At 32.9% G+C, this 10,000-nt stretch overlaps 1 long non-coding RNA gene across 1 annotated transcript in view; it reads right to left on the reverse strand.

Annotated features, from left to right (window-relative positions):
* Positions 1-10,000, reverse strand: part of LOC106869464 (uncharacterized) — a 21,611-nt gene that overhangs the window by 449 nt on the left and 11,162 nt on the right. Inside the window, exons 2-3 of the long non-coding RNA XR_001409402.2 lie at positions 1,101-1,210; positions 1-139 (exon numbers count right to left, since the gene is read on the reverse strand). The exon at positions 1-139 is cut by the window's left edge and continues 449 nt beyond it. This is a non-coding gene — a long non-coding RNA (uncharacterized LOC106869464). The remainder of the gene's footprint in view (positions 140-1,100; positions 1,211-10,000) is intronic.

Genomic DNA, 10,000 nt, shown 5'->3' on the forward strand with positions numbered 1-10,000 from the left:
GACATTTTAAAGAGTGGCCGTCGCAGGGTTATTGCTAATGAAAATTGTCGAAGGTGTCTCGCAGTAGTACTGAACACAAATCCACGTGGTTGCAAATTGTGGTCCTTAACCAAAGAACTCCGCCATTGCAAAATTTCACCTGTAATTAGATGTAAAGAATATGTTTATCGTTGGATCGCACGTTTGACGTTCGATTTAACGGGATAATAATAACGTCCTTGCAAATCGTTCTACTCAAGATACTTGGTTGTAACCCTCGACAATACGCAACTCTCGGTTGAAGGCTCTCTACGTATGTCCAGTTATATTGTGACACAGTTCATTAGGAGCCAACCAATAGGTGTGTTCTACTTCTGCACAACATTTATATAAATAACCACTTCGTGAACAGAAAATATAGGCTGAAGCGGACAAGATTGTAAGTTAATCACAATTAGTGTACCTATTTTAATTGTCCAGAGGGAGAGAGAGAGAAACTGCTTAAAATCTTATCATTAATGGCGGAAGTTAATTAAACAGAAAAATTGCATGTTATAACACGTTCTAGTTTGCTAGATCGTGTAATAACTTACTAGTTCGTTAACAGTGTCTGGTTTTACAACCGTACCAAAATACAGAATATATCGCTAGATTTTACGTTGTAGCCAATAGCGGTAATTAACAAATCGTTGCATACACGCTGTTTCTTTATACAACGATCATCGGGGATAGCAAAAAAAGAAATCAACCTGGCTAATCTCAATCTTCACTGAAAAACTTCTTTCAAAGGCTATAGTTATTGTTTATATGTTTACAAATAATTGCATTCCATTAAACTGAACAACCTAATTTGCATACATAACGTCTTGTTGGTGGCTAATTTCATTAATTATTATTGGTGTGTTAACAGTGTTGAATTAATTTTAGTCAATGAGTTGTAGCTTTTTTCTTTCCTCCCTCTCTGACTCTTTCTAGTTTTAATTAATTAAAATTTAGGATTTGTCACCCCTATGTCTTGATTAGCTTTCGTTAACATTCGTAATTGGACCCATGTTGTATTCTCCTCAGTGCAAAATAAATTTTAATTAGTTGAAATGTCTCTGCATATCAAATTAAAGTACCTTAGCACTCGTTAAACTTTTCAATGTCTGCGATACGTTGTAGCGAATAAGATAAACGAAGTCAATAGCTCACTCAGATTAAAGACGACGTCAGCCATGTTGGTTACCTGCTGCGGAAAGTAAATATGTAGAAAAATAAATACCGAATTATTGAAAGCATGATTTGATATTATATAAGAGATATTGAGCGAGTGTGTGTGATTGACTGTAAGCGAATCATTTAGTTTACATTCCGATGAAAACTGTCTTCTATTTTCAACGAAATTTGTGATTTTAATTTCGATACATTATTCATTCAACCCAGGAAGCCGATGTTAACAATTTATGCAGGAGTGGCTGTGTGGTAAGTAGCTTGCTTACCAACCACATGGTTCTGGGTTCAGTCCCACTGCGTGGCTCCTTGGGCAAGTGTCTTCTACTATAGCCTCGGGCCAACCAAAGCCTTGTGAGTTGATTTGGTAGACGGAAACTGAAAGAAGACCGTCGTATGTGTGTGTGTGTGTGTGTGTGTTTGTGTGTGTCTGTGCGCGTGCGCGCGTTTGTGTGCCTGTGTTTGTCCCCCACCATCGCTTGACAACCGATGCTGGTGTGTTCACGTCTCCGTAATTAGCGGTTCGGCAAAAGAGACCGATAGAATAAGTACTAGACTTACAAAGAATAAGTCCTTAGGTCGATTAGCTAGACTAAAGGCGGTGCTCCAGCATGGCTGCAATCAAATGACTGAAACAAGTAAAAGAGTAACTCTTTGTGTTTTATCTCAATAATATTTAGCACTACATCGGCATTCATTTAGCGAATAAGAAAGTCACCATATTACTGAAATACGAACAAGCTTAGCTAATCTGGTGCGGCTAGTTAGAACTGAATTGAATTTTCAACTGCGTGGAATCAAAGCTGAGGAAAAATGCTTCCCTTGTACAGAAGGACAATCAGAGACTTACGATCCTCTCTGAATTATCATACTCACTTGATACTTGGTGCTTAACCGTTGTCAGACGGTACAGGTCCACTGGGCCGCAATAAGCTTCAAGCTGTTGGTCTAGGATTCCTCCACATTGCTTTCTACTGCCGATGTCTTCTATGTATCCTTACGAAGGGACGCTAAGGGGTTCCCAGTGGTTGACCAAGGTGCCACCCCAGTCAACGGAGGGAAGGGTTGATTTGCTTATACACACTGTTATCATGACAAATTAGATTGACTGCGCTTAAGGGACATATACTTGCCATTTCTAATAGAACGTGTATTAATGTGGCGACCCCTGGGGGCCAACATTGGTAATGGTGACATGACTGTGGTTGCGGTGCAGGTATAATATTCATGGCAGAGGGGTCGTTGCTGGTAATGTTGGTTGTAGTGACGGTGAGAAAGTTGATGATGGTAGTGGTGATGTTGGCCGTGATGGGAGCTATGATGTTTGTGGCGGAGGGAGGACAGTAGGGACGCTGGAATTACTGGTACTGCTGGCGGTTGTGGTACCACTGCTCCCCTTGCTGCTACTATGTCTGCTGCCACTGCCACTGGTGCGTTTCATACGTAGAGTTTGTGATGGCACCTAAAGAGAAGTTGATGATGTTTGGTCTTGGTATATGTGGAGATGAAGGTGAGGTGAGGGAGGAGAGGAAACAGTGAGCTGGTGGAGGCGGTGGTGGTGAGTCGGAGGTGAGGGGTGAGAAGCAAAAGTCTGTTCCTCTTTGAGACTAATACAAACTGACTTCTGGTGTGTTTGTAGTGGGAAGTGTTTGTTCCTGTACACACGCACAATGTATATATATATATATATATATATATATATATATATATATATATATATATATATATATATATATATATATATATATATATATATATATTTATATATATATATATTTATATATATATATATACATATATATATATATATATATATATATATATATATATACATATATGTTTGTGTGTGTGTGTGTGTGTATACATACATATATATATATACATATATATATAGATACATACATATACATATATATATGTATATATATGTATGTATATACATATATATACATATATATAAACATATATATACGTGTGTGTGTTTCTATACGTTAACAGATATGTATATAAATACATGTATACATACACACAAATATATATGTGTATGCGTATATGTATGCGTGTATATACCTATGAGTTTGCGTGTGTATGCGTATGTGTATGTGTGCGTATGCGTGTGTGCGCGTGTGTGTGCGCGTGTGTATTGGCACGTGTATGTTTATTGATATATGTATATACAGTTTAATAGCTAATTGTGAAGTTACTTATATGTGTGTTTGTATCTCTCAGTCGTGTGTGTGTGTGTGTGTGTGTGTGTGTGTGTGTGTGTGTGTGTGTGCGTGTGGTGTGTCAGTGTGTGGAAGTGTGTGTTTGTGTGTGCGCATGCGCCAGTCTTTCTTTAGTTGTTGCAGTTATATTCGGAGGCTGATATAAACAGAGCGATGTAATCGTGGTAGTTAATCGCGGTTTTTTGGTATCAACAGCAACAAAAACAGCAAAACGACGACTACGACAACAACAACAACAACAACAGCATGAGAAAGAACAGATCTGTAGGAAATTAGAGCCCGACATAGACAAATGATAACGTTTACATTGACGGTGAATATTGATGGAGAAGATGCTGCTCTCGGTGCTGCTGCTGCTGATGATGCTGTTGCTGGTGCTGCTGGAGGTGGTGGTGCTGCTGCTGCTGATGGGGATGATGATGATGATGATGATGATGATGATGGTTGCCAACGACGACGATGATGGTGATGATGACGATGATGATGACTGGATTAACGAGGAGGGAATGGAAAAGAAGGATGGGAAAAGAGGTTAGGAGGTTTGGTGTTATGATGGTGGCAATGTTGCTGATGATGATGATGGTGATGAGGAATTTATCTGTAAATAATATGTGACAATTATTCGGTAGCCATGAAAAAACTCCGAGTTTCGGAGTTTTATATATATATATATATATATATATATATATATATATATATATATATATATATATATATATATGTATGTATATGTATATGTATATATATATATATATATACATACATACATATATATCTATATATATATATATATATATATATATATATATATATATATATATACATGTATAGTAAATGAAAACAAAACGAAGAACAAACACAAAAAAAACAACAACAGGAGGATGTGGCACATTTAAAGTTTTAGCAGACGCTCAGAGTAAGAAAGTAATGTGGTTTAACGTTTCGAGCAAACCTCTTCTTCAGTAACAGAGAAAAGTCCAATATATATATATATATATCATATACCTAATGTATATGCTGATAAACTCTTTTTGTCTGACGTTTATCGTCCGTGAGAAGTCTCTTAAAGACATTAAGTTCTATAAGAAGAACACACAGTATACTTCGAAATCAAGCTAACCGATTGCGCTGTTATTTTAGCTCATCAAATTTGTGTGCTTGTTTCGCCCTCGTAGCAAATTCAACATTCGAAATATCGCTCCCAAAAGAAAGAAAAGTAGTCAAGAGCATGCATACATTATATGAATAGATATTTAAATATTTATTTACGTATCACACATAATATAGATACATCAAGGCAAGATTTTCTAGGTGTAAAAACATGTTATTGATGATACTCAACATGCCAGAAATGCATCTAACGTTCTCACTCAACAAAGCTTGGACAAGTTACATCTTCCGATCTATACGTATTTTTTCTTAAACACATTAGGCATATAAAAAGATATATTCTTTTATTCTTTTATTTGTTTCAGTCATTCGACCGTGGCCATGCTGGAGCACCGCCTTTAGTCGAGGAAATCAACCCCAGGACTTATTCTTTGTAAGCCTAATAATTATTCTATCAGCTTATTTTGCCGGATCGCTAAGCTACGAGGGCGTTAACACACCAGCCTCGGGTGTCAAGCGATGATGGGAGGACAAAAAATAGACACAAATACATACATATATGTACATACAACGGGCTTCTTTCAGTTTTCGTCTACCAAATCCACTCACATGGTTTGGCCGGCCCGAAGCTATAGTAGAAGACACCTGCGCAAGGTGCCACGCCGTGGGACTGAACCCGGAACCATCTGGTTGGGAAGCAAACCTCTTACACCATACGTGCATATATATATATATATATATATATATATATATATATATATATATGATATATATGCCTATATGTGTGTACATATATACTTACGCACACACATATATATATATATATATATACATATATATATATATATATATATATATATATATATATATATATATATATATATATATATATATATATATATATATATATATATATATATATATATATACTGCGTTTTGGTCCAGACTTGTTTCGGCTTTGTATTTCTGAAATATTATCCAAACTAATTCTGTCAACAAGTTTAAAAATATAATTTCAGCTAAGATATAGATTTTTATCTCCGCTTGCGCTAGGTACGCCTCTACACTTCCTTCAAATATCACTTTAAATTTAGATATATTTTCGACCAACGTTAACCCTCTGACCTGACATTACCCTCGTATTTATATCACGCTCACATTTCGCGTCTGTTTATTTTTGTTGAATTTTCATGTGTTTTTAATATTTTTATTTTATTTTATTTGTTTTATTTCGCAATTTCAGCATTTGTTTTGGGGCTTTTTGTTGTTGTTCCTTTATGTAATTCTTTGCTTGTTTTGTTTATTTGTTTGTTTGTTTGTTCTTCATAAATTTGATTTAATTTTCTTTTACCTTCAACGTCTAGTTTCATTAGTTTGATGTAATCAATGTGAGAGGAAAGAGCATTATGTGTAATATATATATATATATATATATATATATATATATATATATATATATATATATATATATATATATATATATATATATATATATATATATATATATTTATATATATATATATATATATATTTATATATTTATATATATATATTTATATATATTCACACATAAACACACATATATCCGTATGTATTTAAGTGTGTCTGTATATATTTATGTATATATGTGTATATATATATATATATATATAGACGTATCTATGTATATATATATATATATATATATATATATATATATATATATATATATATATATATATATATATATATATATATATATATATATATATATATATATATATATATTATATATATATATATATTTATATATATACACTAGCTTACGTGTATAGATATATTCTTGCCCAAACTGATGAACATTAGTTTAGTATGTATATATAAGCGTGTTCTTTGTGTATGAATATATATATCTATATATATACATACGTATATAATATATATATATATATATAAATATACATACATGTATAGACACACATATATATATATATACATAAATATATACATATATATATATATATATATGTATATATACATAGATGCGTGTATATATGTGTATGTATATATATATTCTATTTAAACAGCGAGTTATGTAAACAAATTCCAAAAATATTTTGTTTTTTATTTAAATCTGAAATCAAATATCACCATCAACAATAACCGCAACAACAACATCGACAAGAAAAACAACAAAAACCAACAACACCAACAAGAAACAAGAACAACAACAACAATAACAACGATGACGACAACATCAGCTGCTGCTGATGCAGAATAAGCAGTAGCTGCAACAATCACAACAACATCAACAGCGATTTAAAAATCAATACATGGTACTAATCGATAGTTGTGAACGCCGAGTTTGTTATTCGACATTAATTTGTAGTCACACCGAGTTACCTTACGACCACCACCTCGCTCTTCTCTAATGGATTTCCGTCACCGAATTGAGCCTCTGACTTGTGGTCCCTTTTACCATTAAAATCCATTGAATAAATTGATCTCTGATTCGTCGCTCCTCTAGAAACAGCAGACAAATCTACCTCAAGCGAAGACTGACTGTCTTCGTATAGAGATTGTCCTAGATATGTCTGAGAAAATAAGCTTTGACTGTCTGTGGCGTAGATGTGTACTAAATAAGAGTAATTATAAGACAGTTCCTATGAGAGCTGGCCCAGGCACAAAGCCAGAAAACTGAAGCTCTACCCATTATAATCCAAAATCGGCATAATCTCTTTTTTTTCAGATTTAGTCTACCACAAATCACAACGCTCAGTCAAATATACATGTGTGTGTGTGTGTGTGTACGTATGTATGTATCTATCTATGTGTGTAAATGCATATTTATATGTGTGTGTGAGTGCGTGTCTATATGTACATATATATATATATATATATATATATATATATATACATAAATACTTATCCATGCTTACATGCATACTTATCTATATACGTTTTGCGTGTATATATATATATGTATATATATATGTATGTATATATATATATATATATATATATATATATATATATATATATATATATATATATATACATACATATTTAAATATATATATATATACATACATACATATTTAAATATATATATATGTATATATACATATTTAAATATATATATATGTATATATACATATTTAAATATATATATATATATATATATATATATATATATATATATATATATATATATATATATATATATATATATTTCGGAGATGTACTACCATAGCAAGTGACCTGATCTGAGATCGTGTGCTGGAACGAACACTATTGCAGCGTGCAAGGTGTTTATAAGTCATTTAAAAACACAAAAAAAAAAAACTGTTAGATTCACTTTAACATTTAAATATTTGCTAAGGTGAAGCGTAAGTAAGCAGCGCTGACTAATTTAAGTGATAGCACAATCATATTTAAACAATTTCATGCATCCTGGGACAGATGGAAATATTTCGCTGTGTACACAATCTCTCGTCATAGATATGTTTAAAAACACGTAACCGCCGCTTGAATTACGTCATCGGATCACAAGATGCAGACGACCCTGCGTCGTTACGTCGTTATGATGTATCAGCTACGAATACAGTATCGACTCTTCTTAGCCCTGTAAGAACCGTTGTTGATATATATATATATATATATCAAATGTTCGTTGTACATTTTCTGATGTTGGCAAAGCTCAGTCAAGCTGGAATTCAATAACGGGAGGCTCACCAAGCAGTGTTGCATGCAAGACATGTGTGTACAATTATATTTAAGAGGTTTGTATACATTTGATCTACAAAAGTGTTAAGATATTCACACAGGAAATCTGTCGGGACCAAGTAAGAATGATTAGGCACGTGATCATTCTCGGTGTTAAGCGTGAGCATGATAATTTATTATCGATTTGGCAAACATCATCAGCACGCACCAGTAAATATTTGGTTTGGTGAATCAAAGAACTAACAGCCGACATTCTTGTTTAGTTTCATTGACCTGTGAAGGCTTTTTCACTGTGGAGTCACAATCGGGTCGAAACACTGATGATTCTGAGTGAGTTCGATCCAGTAATATCGTCTGGAAGGAGGTGGTCACACATACAGTAACGATTTCCATTCTCACGTTCGATTCTGCGAGAAAGTATGAGAAATGAATATGTACGACATCGCATATATATATGTACATATGAGCATGTATGTATATATATATATATATATATATATATATAAGTATATATATATATATATATATATATATATATATATATATATATATATATATATATATATATATATATATATATATATTCTTTTTTCTTCTACTTGTTTCTGTCATTTGACTGCTGCGGCCATGCTGGTGCACCTGCTTAAAATATATTTAATGATTCGTTGGAAATTATACAAATTCTAGCAAAAATAAGCGGTGCCTCTTGCGAGACGGGTTTATACATTAATATATATATATATATATATATATATATATATATATATATATATATATATATATATATATATATATATATATATATATATATATATACACACAAACACACACACAAATAACATACAACATAAATTCTTGATTTATTAAAATCATTTGCCCCTCTAGAAGATGATCATATTCTTCTACGAGTTGACAGCTACCATGTTCATGTATGTGCATAAAGAAAAAAAAACAGTTCCTTCGTGACTCATAGGGCTGGATTTCCGGTTTCCATGACGAATATATTCCTCACCAGAACAGGATGCTAATCCGTTGCAGGATTATTAATTTTTGCCAGCTGACTGGACTGGAGCGACGTGATATGAAGTGTTTTGCTCAAAAACACAGCGCATCGCAAAATCAAGGAATCGAAACCACTAGCTTACGATCAAGAGTCCGACACCCAAACCACACAGCCACGCATCTCCATATATCAGTACATATGTATATGTATATATAAATTCATAATTCATTACACACCGTAATCATGGACTCTGAGTTTTCTCCTCTGATTAAGACAAAGGAAAATGTTAGGCTGTGTTATCGTAGTGGAGGATTGAATGAGATTATCGATATAATCTTCAAATTGTCAAGTATTAAGACGTGTTAAATAAAATCCAGTGTACACCACGGCCTCTAACATCTACAATAACTTCTAGTGTTGTAGCATTTTGTTTCGATAAATCATGAAAATATTCGATGTTAGATAATCCAGTCCGACTGAAGTGTCTGAGAAATTCTAAGGTGTATGTAGTCGTGGCCCCCGAGGGGTCGAAGGGTTTGTACATATTTACATTGAAGATTATTGAGGATAATAATGATAATAATAATAAAAATAATAATAATAATAATAATAATAATAATAATAATAATAATAATAATAATAATAATAATAATAATAAGAAGAAGAAGAAGAAGAAGAAGAAGAAGAAGAAGAAGAAGAAGAGGGGGGTATCAATAATCATAATATTGCAGGCAATAAGTGTTCTAAAAGGTGCTACAGATCA

The sequence above is a fragment of the Octopus bimaculoides genome, chromosome 26, assembly GCF_046866305.1.
Source record: "Octopus bimaculoides isolate indiv1 chromosome 26, ASM4686630v1, whole genome shotgun sequence".
Taxonomy (NCBI): domain Eukaryota; kingdom Metazoa; phylum Mollusca; class Cephalopoda; order Octopoda; family Octopodidae; genus Octopus; species Octopus bimaculoides.